This window comes from Hevea brasiliensis, chromosome 13 (assembly GCF_030052815.1).
Source record: "Hevea brasiliensis isolate MT/VB/25A 57/8 chromosome 13, ASM3005281v1, whole genome shotgun sequence".
Taxonomy (NCBI): domain Eukaryota; kingdom Viridiplantae; phylum Streptophyta; class Magnoliopsida; order Malpighiales; family Euphorbiaceae; genus Hevea; species Hevea brasiliensis.
The window spans coordinates 7,050,925-7,070,335 of record NC_079505.1 but is presented as its reverse complement, the minus strand read 5'-3'; the positions used below and the strand labels follow the sequence as shown (position 1 = coordinate 7,070,335).

The 19,411-nt window shown below is 34.1% G+C and overlaps 1 long non-coding RNA gene across 1 annotated transcript; it reads right to left on the bottom strand.

The window, feature by feature from the left end:
- Positions 1-15,241: 15,241 nt before the first annotated feature.
- Positions 15,242-17,905, bottom strand: LOC131171787 (uncharacterized). Its single transcript, XR_009142433.1, has 2 exons — positions 17,704-17,905; positions 15,242-15,488 (listed from the first exon to the last, which is right to left on the bottom strand). It is a non-coding gene; the product is annotated as an uncharacterized LOC131171787 (long non-coding RNA).
- Between the last annotated feature and the right edge of the window lie 1,506 nt (positions 17,906-19,411).

Genomic DNA, 19,411 nt, shown 5'->3' with positions numbered 1-19,411 from the left:
ATGTTGCTTCGCTTTGAAATAGCCTAAGCCAAGCTATGGATATTTATAGATCAAGTGATGACTATTTTGGGATTTAAATTAGCATTTTAATAAAAAAAAAATTGTGTCCTGTCAATAATATATATCAATCACAATGAATTATTGCTGTGTGTGTATATATATATAAAGTAAAATTTAATTTTATTAAAAAATATTTTTAAATAATAATTTTAAATACACTAAATTAATATAGAAATGACAATAAAAAAATCTCAATTAACGTAAACTAAGAATACCATAAGTGTTATTATTTTTGAATGTCTAAAATTTAATATTCATGTATATATTCGACATTAATATATGATAATAGAATTTTTTTATAATTAATAAAATTGTGAAAAAATAGAAGAGAAATATCTGCATTCCCTTCGAACTTTTTTTTCATGTCCCCTCTGTTAATTTCTCCAACTTATGAGAGTGAATAACTGTTTATTTTTTTTATTATTATTTTATATATTTTTTATTTACTGGCATGTTACTGAGGTGACTGACATTGCACTGATATTAATGTCACGTTAGTAATTTTAATATTATTTTTTTATCTGAGTGTAAAAGATTAAAAACACATATCTATTAAATATTTCTCTAAAAAATTTTGAACACTTATTTAAAATTATTATCGATCTTTTCCTTTTCGAAAAATTTCTCTTTTCTCTTCCCTTATTCCTTTTATTCCATAAATCCCATAAAATCATGGAGAATTTCTCCTTGCCCTCTAAATCAAGATCTCACTACATGAGATGTTAGAATTACTAACAAAAAATTTTGTAATGATATTAATTTTATTATTATAAAGTTAATATTCAATAGCAACATAAATAATTATTAATAAATTATTATTTATTATTATTACTATTATTAAAAAAATTAATAATAATAATTATTATTATTGCTACTAAAAATTTAACAATAGAAATAATAATAAATAATAATTGCAAGATGATAAGCACTACGAACCAAGAACATGCCATTCTTAGTGACATGCCATGCCAAAAAAATCTTGATATCTTGCAGAAGATAAGGGGATGGAGTTACTTATAGAGTTTTTTTTTTTTTTAATCACCGTAAAGTTTAGCTTACTTGGATTATAAATGATTATTTTTTTATTTAAAATTTAGATTTTGAATGACGTACTTAAATATTAATTTTTTAATATTTCATATTAAATATAAAATATGTGTTTGTGTAGACTATATAAAAATAAAAATTTTATTAAAATTATTATAATTTTAACAGTGATTTATTTTTATTATTAACTCATGTTTGAGTGTATTTTATTCATTGATAAAAAAATTAAAAATTTAAAATTTTAAAATATTTTGTTTAAATAATTAAAAAAATTTTAAATTTAAAATATAAAATAAAAGTAAGTATTAGAAAAGTAAAAAATCTTAAATAGATTTTAAATTTCAAATAACATATGTTATATTATTAGTATTTCAAATTTTTACTTTTTTAAATATCTATAATTTCCTTGAATTTCATAGAGATTCAAATTCAAATTATTTGATCCAAACCCAAATTTATAGTTTTAAATGCATCAATTTAAACACAACCTAACCCATGCGCCAGAATTAAATTGCAGACAGAACCTGAACCTACCCTAATAATAGGTCACTCATCAGCCTAGTTTACAGTCATCAAAATTAATTCTAGGTCTTTGGTCAGTGTCCTGGACCCTCCGTACGAAGTGGGGATCCTCTGGCCTCAATAAAGAAAACCACTTATGATAGAGCCAGTTGGACAGTTAGGAATTCATTTTAAGTGGTCCAATTAAAATATGGATGCTCTCACATTGTATATATTTTTTTACGTAAAAAGTCTATTTTAATTCGTAAAGAATACAGTAATAGTTATGTAAACTTTTAAAATGTTTTAAAGTTTAAATAAGGTTTTTAAATTTTAAAAAAAAGTTAAATAAATTTTTTAAATTTAAAAATAAATTAAATAAGTTTTTTTATAATTTTGAAAATAAATAAAATTTTTAATTTTTTAAAAATAAATAAAAAAATAAATTATAATTTACCTTTAATATAAATTCAACTAAACATATTTATGAAAATCTTTTAATTATAGGTTCTCATCAATACTTTTACATATTTAATTTATAATATCTTAGTAATTATTTATTATATTCTGAAATAAATTAATAAATTATTTTTTTATCAAATAATTAAAAAGATTAATACATTATGTTTTATCAAATAATTAAAAAAATTTCTCTATAGGTTCAAGAAACTTTTTTAGATAAGTTTTTTAAATTATTTTGTAAATAGTAACTTATCAATTTACTCCATAATATAGCAAATTTCCATCAAATAATAAAAAAGTTTATTTATCCATAAAATAGTAAAAAGACTTATTTAATCTATTTTTTAAAATTTAAAGGACTTATTTAATTTTTTTAAATATTGAAGGATTTTATTAGACCCATAATACTTTAAGAACTTATATAATTATTTAGCATAACTTTAAAGTTCTAAATAACTCTTCTATCTTTTTTTTAATTTATTAATAAAATTTTAATTATATAAAAAAAATAAGCAGTTCCCTTTCATATTAGGTGAATAGCACATTATGTTAAATTACAGTATTGAATTAAAAAGGAAGATTTTATATATCAACCTTAAGTTACTGAATAATCATTTATTTAGATACTGATTGAAAAAATTAATTGAGTGATGATAGTAATTTTGTAATTGTTAATTTTTATTTTTTATAGAATCGTTCTATAACTATAAAAATAAAATTATTTAATATATATATTGATAAAAATTAAAGACTTTGAATTTTTATTAGACAATTTGAACCCTTTTAATCAAAGATTTATACTGTGAACACTCTTCCATGAAGATGAATGTCTAAAAATATTGTTTCCTCTTTGATCAATTAATTGTTTTAGTTGGGAAGCTACCTAAAATTAGATATCTCGTACTATATAATTATTAGGCAAATGTAGCACGATGTTCATGCTCAATGACAATTGCAGCAATATAGGGACCAATAATAAATGCAATGCCGTATATAGACCTATGGGTTCCATCAATTCTTTTTAGATTTATTATTTTATTAATAATTTTTAATTATATAATCTTTATTATATAATTAATAAATTAACATTAAACCCAAAAATATCTTTTATTAATTTAAAATTCAATATTCTTAAATAATAATAATAATAATATAGAAAACATAATTATTTCAATTTATTATTTCAAATTATAAATAAATAGTACTACACTAAGTATACCCAAATTTAAAAGTAGAAATTTAAATTTTAATATTTTAAAATAAATTTCAAAATATATTAAAAAATATTAAAATGATTAATAAAATTGAAAAAATTTTGAGTTTTAAGAAAGAAATTGAAAGTTGAGTGATTACATTGAAAAATACCTAAATTTAAGTGATTGTGAGTGAAAATTAGCTCAAGTTAAATTGAAAACTTATAATATCTAACTTTAATGATACTTAAATTAAAATTAAATTAAAAAAAATAAAATTAACTGAATTAATTGAAATAACTTACAAAATTAATGAGTTTGAGTGATAATAACCCCTATTTAATATAGGCTAAAACTTATCTATGGGCTAATAATGATGATATTATCTGAAGTGGACCTATTTTTCCTTGAATGAAATCACTCGAACAATTTGAATCCTTTCTAGTCACAAGATAAATTTTCTATTTTTGCTTTTGCTCTCTGTTTCTCTCATTTCGTTTTCTTTATTCTATTAAAATTTAAAAATTATTTTATATATATACACACACATAAATAAATAAAATTATTGATCTCAACTCTCTATTTACTCTTAATTAAAAATTAAAATTTTAAGGGATTGATAGATAGTCATGCTTGTTTTTTACTAAAAAATATTAAACCAAAAATTTTAATTTTATTAAGAAATTATTTTTAAATCATACTAAATCAAATCGTTGACATTCTTGTAAATTAAGTTTGACAAAAATAAAAATAAAAATAAAAATTAGTTGTTAATACATGGTATATATATATTTTAGCTATTTCTTAATTATATGATCTTTTAACTATAAGATATATATGTAATTAATGATTAAACATATTATATAACATATTTTAACACACTTACAATTAAGAATTACAAGGTGATTTAATATATTTATAAATAAAATTATTAAGAAAATATAGAAAAATGAAAGATAATATTAAATTATATATAGTCCACTATTATTATAACTAGCATTTTTGAATGTGCATTTCACATTGTTTATACTTGTTATATAATTACTCGTGAATTAATTTTTTTGATATACAATTTTAGACAATTTTTCATACTAAATAATTAATAAACCTTAAAATTAAGAAAACTAAAGGAAGGATTTAAATTAAAATTATACAAATATCTAAAAACACACTTTCATTATATTCTACTTATATGTATTTAAGTTAAAAAGATGTATTTTTATTTATTAATAATATCTTTTGTTTTACCTAAATAAGATTCAAAAATCTGTCTTATTAGGTATATATACTATTTTCCACTCTCAAATTTTATTATTATTTATAATTTTTTAAACAATTTAAATTAGTCCAAATAATAATTTATTTTTTTAACTTTTTACTATTATAATCAATTCTTTAATTTTGTGAAAGTTTAGTCAATTCTTTATAGTCAATTTTTAACTTAATGTTAACTTATTTAAATCAATTTTGACTATTTATTAAAAAAACTTTTAAAATCAATACAAAATTATATATAAAAAAAATCTAATGCTAAGTCTTTAAATTACATGTCTATAAGTATTTTTTAAAATAGAATTTACAACAAAATTATTAATTATTATTTATTATAAATTAAAAAAATATAAAATAATTTAATTAATTTAGAAGTTTCTCTATTTATATTTTTATATTTACTAAATAAATTTTATTAATAATAGGATGAACCACTAAACACTAGAAACTAAATGATGATGTTTTAACATAAATAAATGACTAGTGTTGATGTGACACCCCTTACCCGTCTACAGTATAGCCGAGCAAGAAGTACCACATTCGGTGCCGGAGCACCCTATCTTGTTTTATCATATCTATTGTAAACTTTTTATGTCATTTAAAACATGTATTCTATGTGTAGAATTTTTTTTTTTTTTTTTATATCTTATTTCTGTGGAGACCCGGACAGAGCCTCCCTTATTTTATTAGCATCTGGCGGATTCCACTAATCACCTGTTAACATGTTCATATTCATTTTACACATTTCCATATCATATTCTCATGTATCATATCATTTACAATTATTTATGAGATCTCAAAATGAAGTATTATCTATTGCATTCATATAGAAATTCATAGATAATAAATTACAAGTTTTCATTTCAATCTCAAAGTTTAATTACAAGTCCAAAATGAAATACATCATAAACTAGTAATTACATCATGACTAAACATAATGAACCAAAATACTAGTCTATACATGGGCCCTACCAAAATACAACAGACCGGTGAGGTGACTGCGACAATGGCGATCCGATCAAAGCTCGCTGTACTCATCGTGTCTGCTGCGCGTCGTGGTCGATCTCCAAGACTACCTGCGATGGAAAACCAACGCGCTAAGCATAACGCTTAGTGGTGCATAATTTATAATAACAATAATTTAATAATTTGAAATAATATATGCAACTCATAATTTCTGGGTATTTTACATTTTTATTGCTCTTTGGAAATAATTAACATTATTGGGATCTTTTATGATTACTTATTGTATTTTAAGTCTTAATTAATTTTTTTTTTCAGTGCCCAAGAAAACCTATAACAAATTATAAAAGCTGGATGTACGGGTGTATACTGGTTAGACAACCATATGTCTATCCAGTATACGTCTGTCAGGCACGAGGCCCGCTGTCAGGCTTGTAAAGCCAGAAATAAAGTAGGCATATAGCCTGTAGAACAATCATACCAGACATATATTGTCAGTTCATGATTTTCTCGGTAGGCAGTACTGCTATCTGTAGTCCCTAATTGGTATACCAATTTATCCAACTAAATAAATAAGTCTAGGTATACTATGGGCAATTAAACATTTTTAATTAATTTAGCACTATTCACTGTTACTATTTTCTAGTACTGTTCATTAGTACTATTAATTTCATATTAATAGGAAATTAGTCCCAATTTACATATTCATATCATTTTTAATATTTAATTATCCTTATGAGGATTTTAATTTTCATAGATAGCATTTTTCCCATGAACCTTTCTTTAGGTTCATGTTGATGTGTTATATTTATCTAGGAATTTGACTAGGTTAGGATGTCTATTTAGTCACACTTCCTTCATAACAATTGCTCCTCTATGTTTAAACTTGAATTTCAGTTTTTGAATCACTGAATTTGGGGTTATAGAACTCAAGTTATGGTCAAAATACCAAAGGAATAGTATTTTGGGACATTTTCTGGGTTGGCAGTTTCAGTGACCCAACTTGTGCTAACAATTTGAATTGGTTAAAGGCAAAACTGGGTTAAGTGGTCTTCATGAAAAGTGTAGCCCTATGTCTAAACTTTCCATGGTTAAAATTTTAGGTCATTTGGACCAGTATAGAGAGTTATGACCAAATGAACACGTACTGTTCATTTGGTCATTTTCTGGGTTGGCAGTTTCAGTGACCCAACTTTTGCTAACAATTTGAATTGGTTAAAGGAAAAACTGGGTTAAGTGGTCTTCATGAAAAGTGTAGCCCTATGTCTAAACTTTCCATGGTTAAAATTTTAGGTCATTTGGACCAGTATAGAGAGTTATGACCAAATGAACACGTACTGTTCATTTGGTCATTTTCTGGGTTGGCAGTTTCAGTGACCCAACTTGTGCTAACAATTTGAATTGGTTAAAGGCAAAACTGGGTTAAGTGGTCTTCATGAAAAGTGTAGCCCTATGTCTAAACTTTCCATGGTTAAAATTTTAGGTCATTTGGACCAGTATAGAGAGAGTTATGACCAAATGAACACGTACTGTTCATTTGGTCATTTTCTGGGTTGGCAGTTTCAGTGACCCAACTTTTGCTAACAATTTGAATTGGTTAAAGGCAAAACTGGGTTAAGTGGTCTTCATGAAAAGTGTAGCCCTATGTCTAAACTTTCCATGGTTAAAATTTTAGGTCATTTGGACCAGTATAGAGAGAGTTATGACCAAATGAACACGTACTATTCATTTGGTCATTTTCTGGGTTGGCAGTTTCAGTGGCCCAACTTGTGCTAACAATTTGAATTGGTTAAAGGCAAAACTGGGTTAAGTGGTCCTCATGAAAAGTGTAGCCCTATGTCTAAACTTTCCATGGTTAAAATTTTAGGTCATTTGGACAGTATAGAGAGAGTTATGACCAAATGAACACGTACTGTTCATTTGGTCATTTTCTGGGTTGGCAGTTTCAGTGACCCAACTTGTGCTAACAATTTGAATTGGTTAAAGGCAAAACTGGGTTAAGTGGTCTTCATGAAAAGTGTAGCCCTATGTCTAAACTTTCCATGGTTAAAATTTTAGGTCATTTGGACCAGTATAGAGAGAGTTATGACCAAATGAACACGTACTGTTCATTTGGTCATTTTCTGGGTTGGGTTGCAGGGAAATCCGAATTTGGGCAGTATTTAGGTCAAGTTTTGGACAGAATTTGGGCATGGTTTCTTCATGGAAAATGGGCTATTTTGGGTCTAGTTTCACCTCCAATTGGCCTCATACCAATTGGGGTCACACAATTTTATTTATGGCCTAAAATGTACACTGCCCTCAACAAACACAACCTGCAGAAAATTGACACTTCCAAAACTCAATCTCCTCCAACTTCCTTACTTCAATTTGCATGTAATACACTTCTATAAGCAACAATCTCATCCCAATAGATCAATTTCAACATTTTACACAAAGTCCTCAACATTTACACAAACCCTACTTTTCAAAGTTTCAAATTCACACAAACACTACACAATCAAACACCCAAACATTTCAACTAATTACACATTCTCATGGAACCATTTTTCATAAAAGCAATCAACTTCAAGTTCCATGGCTGCCAAAAATTCAAGGGTTCTTTCCTCTAGATTTTCGTTTTGTTTTAATGGTATTTATGCTTAGCTAAACATGCTTTTCATGTTTAATAAAGAGAAGAAGAGGGATTAGTGCACTAACCTTTTTGGGTGTCTTGCCAAACTTCAATTTCTCTTCTTCAAATGGGTATCTAAAGCTTCCTTAGGATGTAGGGAGTATTTTTTGTAAAGGGAGCTATAAGTTTTGGTGTGTGGAAGCTTGGAAAATCAAGCTTGAAAGCTTGACAAAAATGGTGGAGAGGGAGCACAAGGGTGGACGGCAAGAGAGAGGGAGAGTGGGGAAGAAGATGGAGAGAAAAGTAGGTGGGTTTTGTCTCTTGTGCTTTATATATTTATATTTTTATTGTACTTAATTTTGTTTTAAATTTTCATAAGCTTATTTTTTCTTTTCTTTAAATGCCATAAGTCTTTTTATTTTCCTTTCTTTTCTTTTCTTTCCTTTTCTTTTCTTGCCCTTTCCATTTTCCAAATTCAAATTCATAAAATTAATTTATGTTAATTATTCTATTTCCAAATTTTAATTTGACATTTAAGTCAAAATTCACCTCTAGGGGTAAAATGACCAAAATGCCTTTCATGGTACTCATCGGGTTATTTTTATTATTTTATACCAATTTATAAATTCTCTAAACTTTAATTTATTTTTCTCAAAATTTTTCCTATATTTTTTTTTTATTTATTTCATTAATTTATGCCTCTTTACTATAATTTAAGTGTAGTTCCAGACATTTTGACTGTCCGAACAGATATGAGTCGTCGGAACAGTAAATTGTACGGACTACCTATGGTGAGGGCGTTACAATTCTTCCCCTCTAATAGAAATTTCGTCCTCGAAATTTACCTAATGTGAAGAGCTGAGGGAACTGCTGCCTCATCGTCTCCTCGCTCTCCCATGTCGCTTCTTCCGTGTTGTGGTGTCTCCACAAGACTTTCACTAGTGGGATCCTCTTGTTTCTGAGTTCTTTCACTTCCCGTGCCAAGATTCTAACTGGTTCTTCTTCATATGTCAAATCAGGTTGCACAATTATCTCCTCTGCTGAAATGACATGTGAAGGATCTGATCTGTATCTCCTGAGCATCGACACATGGAATACACTGTGGATCTTGTCCAGCTCAGGTGGTAAAGCTAGCCTGTAGGCTACTGGACCCACACGCTCAATGACATCGTATGGACCAATAAACCTAGGGCTCAACTTACCCTTTTTACCAAATCTTAGCACTTTTTTCCAAGGTGATACCTTTAGAAACACCTTCTCGCCAACCTCATACTCTATATCCTTTCTCCTCAGGTCGGCATATGACTTCTGTCTGTCCAAGGCGACCTTTAAATTGTCTCTGATGAGTTTCACTTTTTCCTCTGTCTGTCTCACAAAATCTGGGCCCACTATTTTCTCCTCACCCATTTCTATCCAGCATAAGGGAGTTCTACATCTCCTCCCATACAACGCTTCATATGGAGCCATTTTTATACTGGCTTGGTAGCTGTTGTTGTAAGCAAACTCTACCAAAGGAAGATACTTCTCCCAACTTCCTTCAAAATCAATGATGCAGCTTCTCAACATATCCTCCAATACCTATTATGTGATTCATGTCATTTTTAGTAGTCTTTTAACATTTATAATAATTTACTAGGTTCTAAGGGTTATCTGAATCACCTGCTCGATCGCCCATCCGTCTGTGGATGAAAAGCCGTACTGAAGTGTAGTCGAGTGCCTAAAGACTCCTGTAGCCTCTTCCAAAACCTCAAAGTAAATCTCGGGTCTCGGTCAGATATGATCGATGTTGGCACTCCATGTAGCCGGACTATCTCATCTATGTAAATTTCTGCAAATCTCTCTAATGAGTAAATGGTTCTAACTGGTAAGAAATGAGCTGACTTTGTCAATCTATCCACAATTACCCATATAGTATCATGCTTCCTTTGTGTCAATGGTAGCCCAGTCACAAAATCCATGGTGATGCAGTCCCATTTCCACTCTAGTATGGATATAGGTTGTAACAACCCTGATGGAACCTGATGCTCAGCCTTAACTCGGGCATGTCAAACATCTAGTCACAAAATCACCAATCTCTTTCTTCATTCCAGCCACCAATAATGTGTTTTCGTGTCTTGGTACATCTTGGTACTTCCAGGTGCATAGCATGGAAGCTACTGTGCGCCTTTTTCAAGATATTCTTCTTCGATTCCTCATCTCTTGGTACACATATTACGCCTTTATAGCAGGCACCCATCTCCTTTAAACTCATAATCAGCCTCCTTCCTCTTGAGTTACTCCCAATGATTAGCAACTTTTCATCCCTTAATCGTGCCTCTTGTATTTGTCAGAACAAACTTGGCTTTACACACAACTCACCAAAAGTACCCCATCCTGTGCTAAAGACAAATGAGCATTCAATGCTCTCAAAGCCATCATGGACTTCTCGCTAGGGCGTCAGCCACTATATTTGCTTTCCCAGGATGGTAGTCGATCACACAGTCATAGTCTTTAAGGAATTCAATCCATCTCCTCTGTCTCAGATTGAGTTCCTTCTGAGTTGGCAAGTACTTTAGACTCTTGTGATCAGTGTAGATGTAACACTTCTCACCATATAGGTAATGCCTCCATATCTTCAATGCAAATATTATTGCCGCCAATTCCAGATCATGAGTTGGGTAGTTCTTTTCATGTGGCCTTAGCTGTCTAGAAGCATAGGCAACTACTTTCCCTTCCTGCATTAGAACACACCCAAGCCCATTGTGAGAGGCATCACTATAGATCACATAGTCTTTCTCTGACTCTGGCTGTGTCAACACTGGAGCTTCTGTAAGCATAGCCTTTAGCTTCTCAAAACTGGTTTGACATTTTTCATTCCAGTCAAACTTTGCATTCTTATGCAGTAACTTAGTCAGTGGGGCTGCTATAAGGGAAAATCCCTTCACAAATCTCCTGTAGTATCCAGCTAACCCCAAAAAGCTTCTGACTTCTGTTACATTTTTGGGAGGCTTCCATTCAACTATTGCTTCAATCTTCCTTGGATCTACCCTGATTCCATCTGCTGACACAATGTGTCCAAGAAAGGATATCTCATCCAACCAGAAGTCACACTTGGATAACTTGGCATACAACTGCTTTTCTCGCAGTGTCTGTAGTACTACTCTCAGGTGTTCATCATGCTCTTCCCGGTTCTTAGAATACACCAAGATATCATCTATAAAGACCACAACAAACCGATCCAAGTAGGGATGAAAGATGCGGTTCATTATGTCACGACCTAGGGATGGGGTTGGGACGTGCTTGTTCAACCAGCTACGCACTGGGGTGGAAACTTCGTGTCCCACATCGGAAACGGGAAGGAAAGACTTGGGCCATATATGTGGGAGCCTTCCTCACCTGGTCAGCGCGCTTTTGGGAATGAAACCTCCCAAGGGACAAATCCGTGAGGCCCATGGGCCAAAGCGGACAATACTAACTGGAGAAGGATCAGCCGTTACAATTTGGTATCGAGCCGACTCCTCTAGTACGGTGTGTGGTGCGAGGACGCACCAGGCGGAAGCTGGTGGGCTTATCACGACCTAGGGATGGGGTTGGGACGTGCTTGTTCAACCAGCTACGCACTGGGGTGGAAACTTCGTGTCCCACATCGGAAACGGGAAGGAAAGATTTGGGCCATATATGTGGGAGCCTTCCTCACCTGGTTAGCGCGCTTTTGGGAATGAAACCTCCCAAGGGACAAATCCGTGAGGCCCATGGGCCAAAGCGGACAATACTATCTGGAGAAGGATCGGGCTGTTAAGCTCAATTGGTGAGAGGCGAAGCAAAACCGTGAGTGATAAGGGTTCGAATCCTAGCTCTCCAGGGCGAAGGGATTTAATTCCACAAAGCGAACAGTACCTTGTGAGTCACAGGTCCGGCCTCTAGAAGGGTACGCTGGCAAGAAGGCCACCCATAGAGGGGCTTGAGCTGGGGCCCCCTAAGCAGGGGTGTGACAATAAAAAGGCGCTTTTTATTGTCACACTCGGCAGCTCAGCCTCTATGGTGTTTTTCAGACTCTAGAGGATTGCGACTCACAGGTCGCTTTGTGGAATTAAATCCCTTCACTGCAGTTAGATTGAACTATCACGGCAGCTTTCTCACCAATTGAGCTGCAATTGGTGAGAGGCGAAGCAAATCCGTGAGTGATAAGGGTTCGAATCCTAGCTCTGCAGGGTGAAGGGATTTAATTCCACAAAGCGGACAGTACCTTGTGAGTCGCAGGTCCGGCCTCTAGAAGGGTACGCTGGCAAGAAGGCCACCCATAGAGGGGCTTGAGCTGGGGCCCCCTAAGCCAGGGTGTGACACATTAGGTCCATGAAAGCTGCTGGTGCATTTGTTAGCCCAAATGAAATCACTAGGAACTCATAGTGTCCATACCGGGTCTTGAAAGCAGTTTTAGGAACATCTGTCTCCTTCACTCTCAACTGGTGATAGCCTGATCTGAGATCTATCTTGAAGAATACTCCAGCTCCCCTCAACTGATCAAATAGGTCATCTACCCTAGGTAAAGGGTATTTGTTTTTCACAGTCACCTTATTCAAACGCATAGTCTATACATAGCCAAGGGTACCGCCCTTCTTCTTCACAAATAGCACTGGTGCTCCCTGGTGACACACTAGGCGTATAAAGCCTTTGTCTAGTAGCTCAGAATCGAACTTTCAATTCTCGATTCAGTAGGTGCCATCCTATATGTAGCAATGGACATTGGTGCAGTACACGTCTTAAACTCTATAGCAAACTCCACTTCTCTATTGTGTGGCAATCCAGGAAACTCTTCCTAAACACATCCTAAAATCACATCTGATGGGGATCTCCTGCATGCTTGGGCTAGTCTTCCTAGTATCAACCACATGTGCTAAGAAAGCCTCACCCTTTCTTATCAATCTTCCGTCGTTGTGGCTGATATGATGGTGGAAAGTCAACCCGTTCCTTCTCGCTCTTATGTAATCACATCCCCATCTACTGTCTGTAGTGACATCCTCTTTATCCAACAATCTACCATCGCCTGATGACGTGATAACCAGTCCATACCTAATATCACATCGAACTCATGGAATGGTAGCTCAATCAAGTCAGCTAAAAACACATACCATTGTATTTTCAGAGGACAACCCTTGTAGACCTTTTTCAACATTACACTATGGCCTAAAGTGTTTGTGACTTGTATGTCCTCCTCTAGCTCCTCTACTTGTTCCCCTCTATCTATTTGTTGTGTGATTCACACATTTGAATTTGTGGAACCATTATCAATCAATGCACATACTAGCACGTCATAAAAGAAAATGTACCTCTAATGACATCACCGCTCGCTCATCTCGAGCTCTCATGGCATAAGCACGAGGTGCTACCCTAATCTCCCGCCTCCGGACTGCCTCTCGCAGAGGCCTCGTGATGTGCCACCAGACAGCCTCGCAGTCTCCTACCCTCTCAGGCCATGGGGCGCACCTCTCCATCCGAGGTGGAGCAGGGGAGCACTAGTGTTCCTCTGTGGACAATCCTTCGTAAAGTGATCCGTAGACCCACATCTGAAACATCCACCACAACAACTGCACTCTCCTCTGTGGGGTCTACCACAATGTACACAAGGTGTGGTGGGCCGATCCCCGTGTAATCGCACTGGTGAACTACCCACCGATGCACCGATTGTCCTCCTCCTCTCCTTGGAGCAAACCGAGACTTCGCTTTCTTGCCCCGACCTTGAGTCCGACTCCCGAGACACCTTGGGTCTCTTACTACCCGTGTTCGCTGAACCTGACCGACTGCACCTAGAACCCTCTTGCGTTGCCTATCCTTTCTGGATCGCTCTTCATTTCGACTCTCTCCACATCAAGGGTGATGCTATCAATAGAGAGAAATCGTGAAGTGGTGAGATGTCACTATCAACCTGATGTTGTCATTCACCCATCCTCAAATCTTCTCGCATTTATGAACCTCTCATGGCATCAACTCCAATGCATATTCGCTAAGTCTCACGAATTCGCCATATTCGTGAGATCACACCGCTCGTCTCGGGCCAGAATTCTCTTCTTCTCGCCTCCAAGTACACATGACGATGTATTTCTTTCTCAATTCAGCCGTAAAGAACTCCTGTGTGATCTGTGCAGTCAGACTACTTAGATATCACCCACCATCTATATGCATCCTCCTGTAGCGTTGATAGAGTACACTCCAATCGTTGCTCTGGGTGCAATGCAATCGCTGCAATACCTCTCTGTCCTCTCCACCAATACTCTGCATTTGGATCATCATCCTCTTACCTCTGAAGTCAATCGCCCCATACTTTCGCAGCTCTCTAGTGGAGATCTGTGTATAGGTTGCGTCGTAGGGGTGGAGGTGGTCACATGTGGTGGTGGTGGTGGTGGTGGCCGTGGCCGTGGAGGTGGAGGTGGAGGTGGCCGTGGTCGTGGTCAGGAGGTGGAGGTGGTCGTGGTCGTGGCCGTGGCCGTGGAATGGCTCCGAATCGACGAACATACCGTGTCATCTGCTCATAAGGCCTGCCAGGCCCTACTCACAAGCACTCGAGATGACTCGCTCTACTACCACTTCTCCCGACTAGGAGCAAAGTGACTCTCTACTTCCTCCTCTATCGGTCTCAGAGGTCCGTGTTCAAGGATCGATGCCATCGATCCTATAAAATGCATAAAGAACAGATCTGCATTAGTGTCACCTCGACTCTATTTAAAGGCCCATGCAAGTGATGCAACTATTTCTTTCTATCTATCTAGGTCTAGGACCGCCTAAACCTCTGCTCTGATACCACTAAATGTGACACCCCTTACCCGTCTACAGTATAGCCGAGCAAGAAGTACCACATTCGGTGCCGGAGCACCCTATCTTGTTTTATCATATCTATTGTAAACTTTTTATGTCATTTAAAACATGTATTCTATGTGTAGAATTTTTTTTTTTTTTTATATCTTATTTCTGTGGAGACCCGGACAGAGCCTCCCTTATTTTATTAGCATCTGGCGGATTCCACTAATCACCTGTTAACATGTTCATATTCATTTTACACATTTCCATATCATATTCTCATGTATCATATCATTTACAATTATTTATGAGATCTCAAAATGAAGTATTATCTATTGCATTCATATAGAAATTCATAGATAATAAATTACAAGTTTTCATTTCAATCTCAAAGTTTAATTACAAGTCCAAAATGAAATACATCATAAACTAGTAATTACATCATGACTAAACATAATGAACCAAAATACTAGTCTATACATGGGCCCTACCAAAATACAACAGACCGGTGAGGTGACTCTGGACAATGGCAGATCTGATCAAAGCTCTGTCAGTGTACTACTGGTGCTGCTGCTGCGGCGGCTGCTGCGGCTGATCTCCAGTACCTACGCGATGGAAAACCAACGCGCTAAGCATAACGCTTAGTGGTGCATAATTTATAATAACAATAATTTAATAATTTGAAATAATATATGCAACTCATAATTTCTGGGTATTTTACATTTTTATTGCTCTTTGGAAATAATTAACATTATTGGGATCTTTTATGATTACTTATTGTATTTTAAGTCTTAATTATTTATTTTTTTTTTTCAGTGCCCAAGAAAACCTATAACAAATTATAAAAGCTGGATGTACGGGTGTATACTGGTTAGACAGCCATATGTCTATCCAGTATACGTCACATCGCACGAGGCGGTTGTCGCACGAGGCCATTGTCGGGCTTGTAAAGCCAGAAATAAAGTAGGCATATAGCTGTAGAACAATCATACCGGACATATATTGTCGGTTCATGATTTTCTCGGAGGCGATCGCTATCTGTAGTCCCTAATTGGTATACCAATTTATCCAACTAAATAAATAAGTCTAGGTATACTATGGGCAATTAAACATTTTTAATTAATTTAGCACTATTCACTGTTACTATTTTCTAGTACTGTTCATTAGTACTATTAATTTCATATTAATAGGAAATTAGTCCCAATTTACATATTCATATCATTTTTAATATTTAATTATCCTTATGAGGATTTTAATTTTCATAGATAGCATTTTTCCCATGAACCTTTCTTTAGGTTCATGTTGATGTGTTATATTTATCTAGGAATTTGACTAGGTTAGGATGTCTATTTAGTCACACTTCCTTCATAACAATTGCTCCTCTATGTTTAAACTTGAATTTCAGTTTTTGAATCACTGAATTTGGGGTTATAGAACTCAAGTTATGGTCAAAATACCAAAGGAATAGTATTTTGGGACATTTTCTGGGTTGGCAGTTTCAGTGACCCAACTTGTGCTAACAATTTGAATTGGTTAAAGGCAAAACTGGGTTAAGTGGTCTTCATGAAAAGTGTAGCCCTATGTCTAAACTTTCCATGGTTAAAATTTTAGGTCATTTGGACCAGTATAGAGAGTTATGACCAAATGAACACGTACTGTTCATTTGGTCATTTTCTGGGTTGGCAGTTTCAGTGACCCAACTTTTGCTAACAATTTGAATTGGTTAAAGGAAAAACTGGGTTAAGTGGTCTTCATGAAAAGTGTAGCCCTATGTCTAAACTTTCCATGGTTAAAATTTTAGGTCATTTGGACCAGTATAGAGAGTTATGACCAAATGAACACGTACTGTTCATTTGGTCATTTTCTGGGTTGGCAGTTTCAGTGACCCAACTTGTGCTAACAATTTGAATTGGTTAAAGGCAAAACTGGGTTAAGTGGTCTTCATGAAAAGTGTAGCCCTATGTCTAAACTTTCCATGGTTAAAATTTTAGGTCATTTGGACCAGTATAGAGAGTTATGACCAAATGAACACGTACTGTTCATTTGGTCATTTTCTGGGTTGGCAGTTTCAGTGACCCAACTTGTGCTAACAATTTGAATTGGTTAAAGGCAAAACTGGGTTAAGTGGTCTTCATGAAAAGTGTAGCCCTATGTCTAAACTTTCCATGGTTAAAATTTTAGGTCATTTGGACCAGTATAGAGAGTTATGACCAAATGAACACGTACTGTTCATTTGGTCATTTTCTGGGTTGGGTTGCAGGAAATCCGAATTTGGGCAGTATTTAGGTCAAGTTTTGGACAGAATTTGGGCATGGTTTCTTCATGGAAAATGGGCTATTTTGGGTCTAGTTTCACCTCCAATTGGCCTCATACCAATTGGGGTCACACAATTTTATTTATGGCCTAAAATGTACACTGCCCTCAACAAACACAACCTGCAGAAAATTGACACTTCCAAAACTCAATCTCCTCCAATTTCCTTACTTCAATTTGCATGTAATACACTTCTATAAGCAACAATCTCATCCCAATAGATCAATTTCAACATTTTACACAAAGTCCTCAACATTTACACAAACCCTACTTTTCAAAGTTTCAAATTTACACAAACACTACACAATCAAACACCCAAACATTTCAACTAATTACACATTCTCATGGAACCATTTTTCATAAAAGCAATCAACTTCAAGTTCCATGGCTGCCAAAAATTCAAGGGTTCTTTCCTCTAGATTTTCGTTTTGTTTTAATGGTATTTATGCTTAGCTAAACATGCTTTTCATGTTTAATAAAGAGAAGAAGAGGGATTAGTGCACTAACCTTTTTGGGTGTCTTGCCAAACTTCAATTTCTCTTCTTCAAATGGGTATCTAAAGCTTCCTTAGGGTGTAGGGAGTATTTTTTATAAAGGGAGCTATAAGTTTTGGTGTGTGGAAGCTTGGAAAATCAAGCTTGAAAGCTTGACAAAAATGGTGGAGAGGGAGCACAAGGGTGGACGGCAAGAGAGAGGGAGAGTGGGGAAGAAGATGGAGCGAAAAGTAGGTGGGTTTTGTCTCTTGTGCTTTATATATTTATATTTTTATCGTACTTAATTTTGTTTTAAATTTTCATAAGCTTATTTTTTTCTTTTCTTTAAATGCCATAAGTCTTTTTATTTTCCTTTCTTTTCTTTTCTTTCCTTTTCTTTTCTTGCCCTTTCCATTTTCCAAATTCAAATTCATAAAATTAATTTATGTTAATTATTCTATTTCCAAATTTTAATTTGACATTTAAGTCAAAATTCACCTCTAGGGGTAAAATGACCAAAATGCCTTTCATGGTACTCATCGGGTTATTTTTATTATTTTATACCAATTTATAAATTCTCTAAACTTTAATTTATTTTTCTCAAAATTTTTCCTATATTTTTTTTTATTTATTTCATTAATTTATGCCTCTTTACTATAACTTAAGTGTAGTTCCAGACATTTTGACTGTCCGAACAGATATGAGTCGTCGGAACAGTAAATTGTACGGACTACCTATGGTGAGGGCGTTACAGTTGAAAATTCTTGAGACACAAATTATTGTACTTTTAACGTGACAGTCAAATATCTTATTGTATGGCTCTTATCGAACAAAAATATTTAGATATTACATGGCCGAATATAATACATTTGGTATTTTATCTATTTATTAAATATTAAAAATAATTGTAATGAGATATTATACTTTTATGTTATATTTAGTAGAGTATAATATAATATAAAATAATATAATTAATTGTATAATGCAATTAAAATTAGAATGTAATGTAATTATCATTATATTTCTTTGTTTAATTGTAAAATAAAAATATAAATAGTGCAATGTAATGATAATTTTTATTTTAATATTTAATTTATTTATAATGTTTATAATAAGTAATAATGATTACAGTGATTAATAGTCGGATGGTAGTGATGACTAAGTGATGGTAATAGTGGTTGTAGTGATAACGGTAGTTAGATAGTAGTGGCGGCAAGACGAAATAGTGATGGCGATAAAGGTGACGATAACTAAGTGGTGATAACGATTATCAAATAATGGTGATAGCGAAAGTGATAACAGAATGGTGGCGGTGGTGGTTGTCGCGGTGGTCATCGCGGTGGTGGTTGTCGCGGTGGTCGTCGTTGTAACAACTTAGGCAAATCCCACATCGGCAAAACACGGGAGAGATGCTGGGTTTATAAGTTGGTGGTTCGTAACCCCTAATGACGCATTTTAAAACCGTGAGGGTTTCGGCCCAGAGCGGACAATATCACTAGTGGGCCGGGCCATTACATTTGTGGTATCAGAGCCACTCCGCGTGCAACCTTGAATGATGGTGGGGCAAACCTCAGCGAGGACGCTGAGTCTCATAAGGAGGGTAGATTGTAACACCCTAGGTAAATCCCACATCCAGTGGTGGTAACATAATGAGAATAGTGGTGGTGGTAATGACAGAATAGGAATAGTAGTGGTAATAGCAGTGATGATCAAATAGTGATTGTAGTGATAATATTGATAAT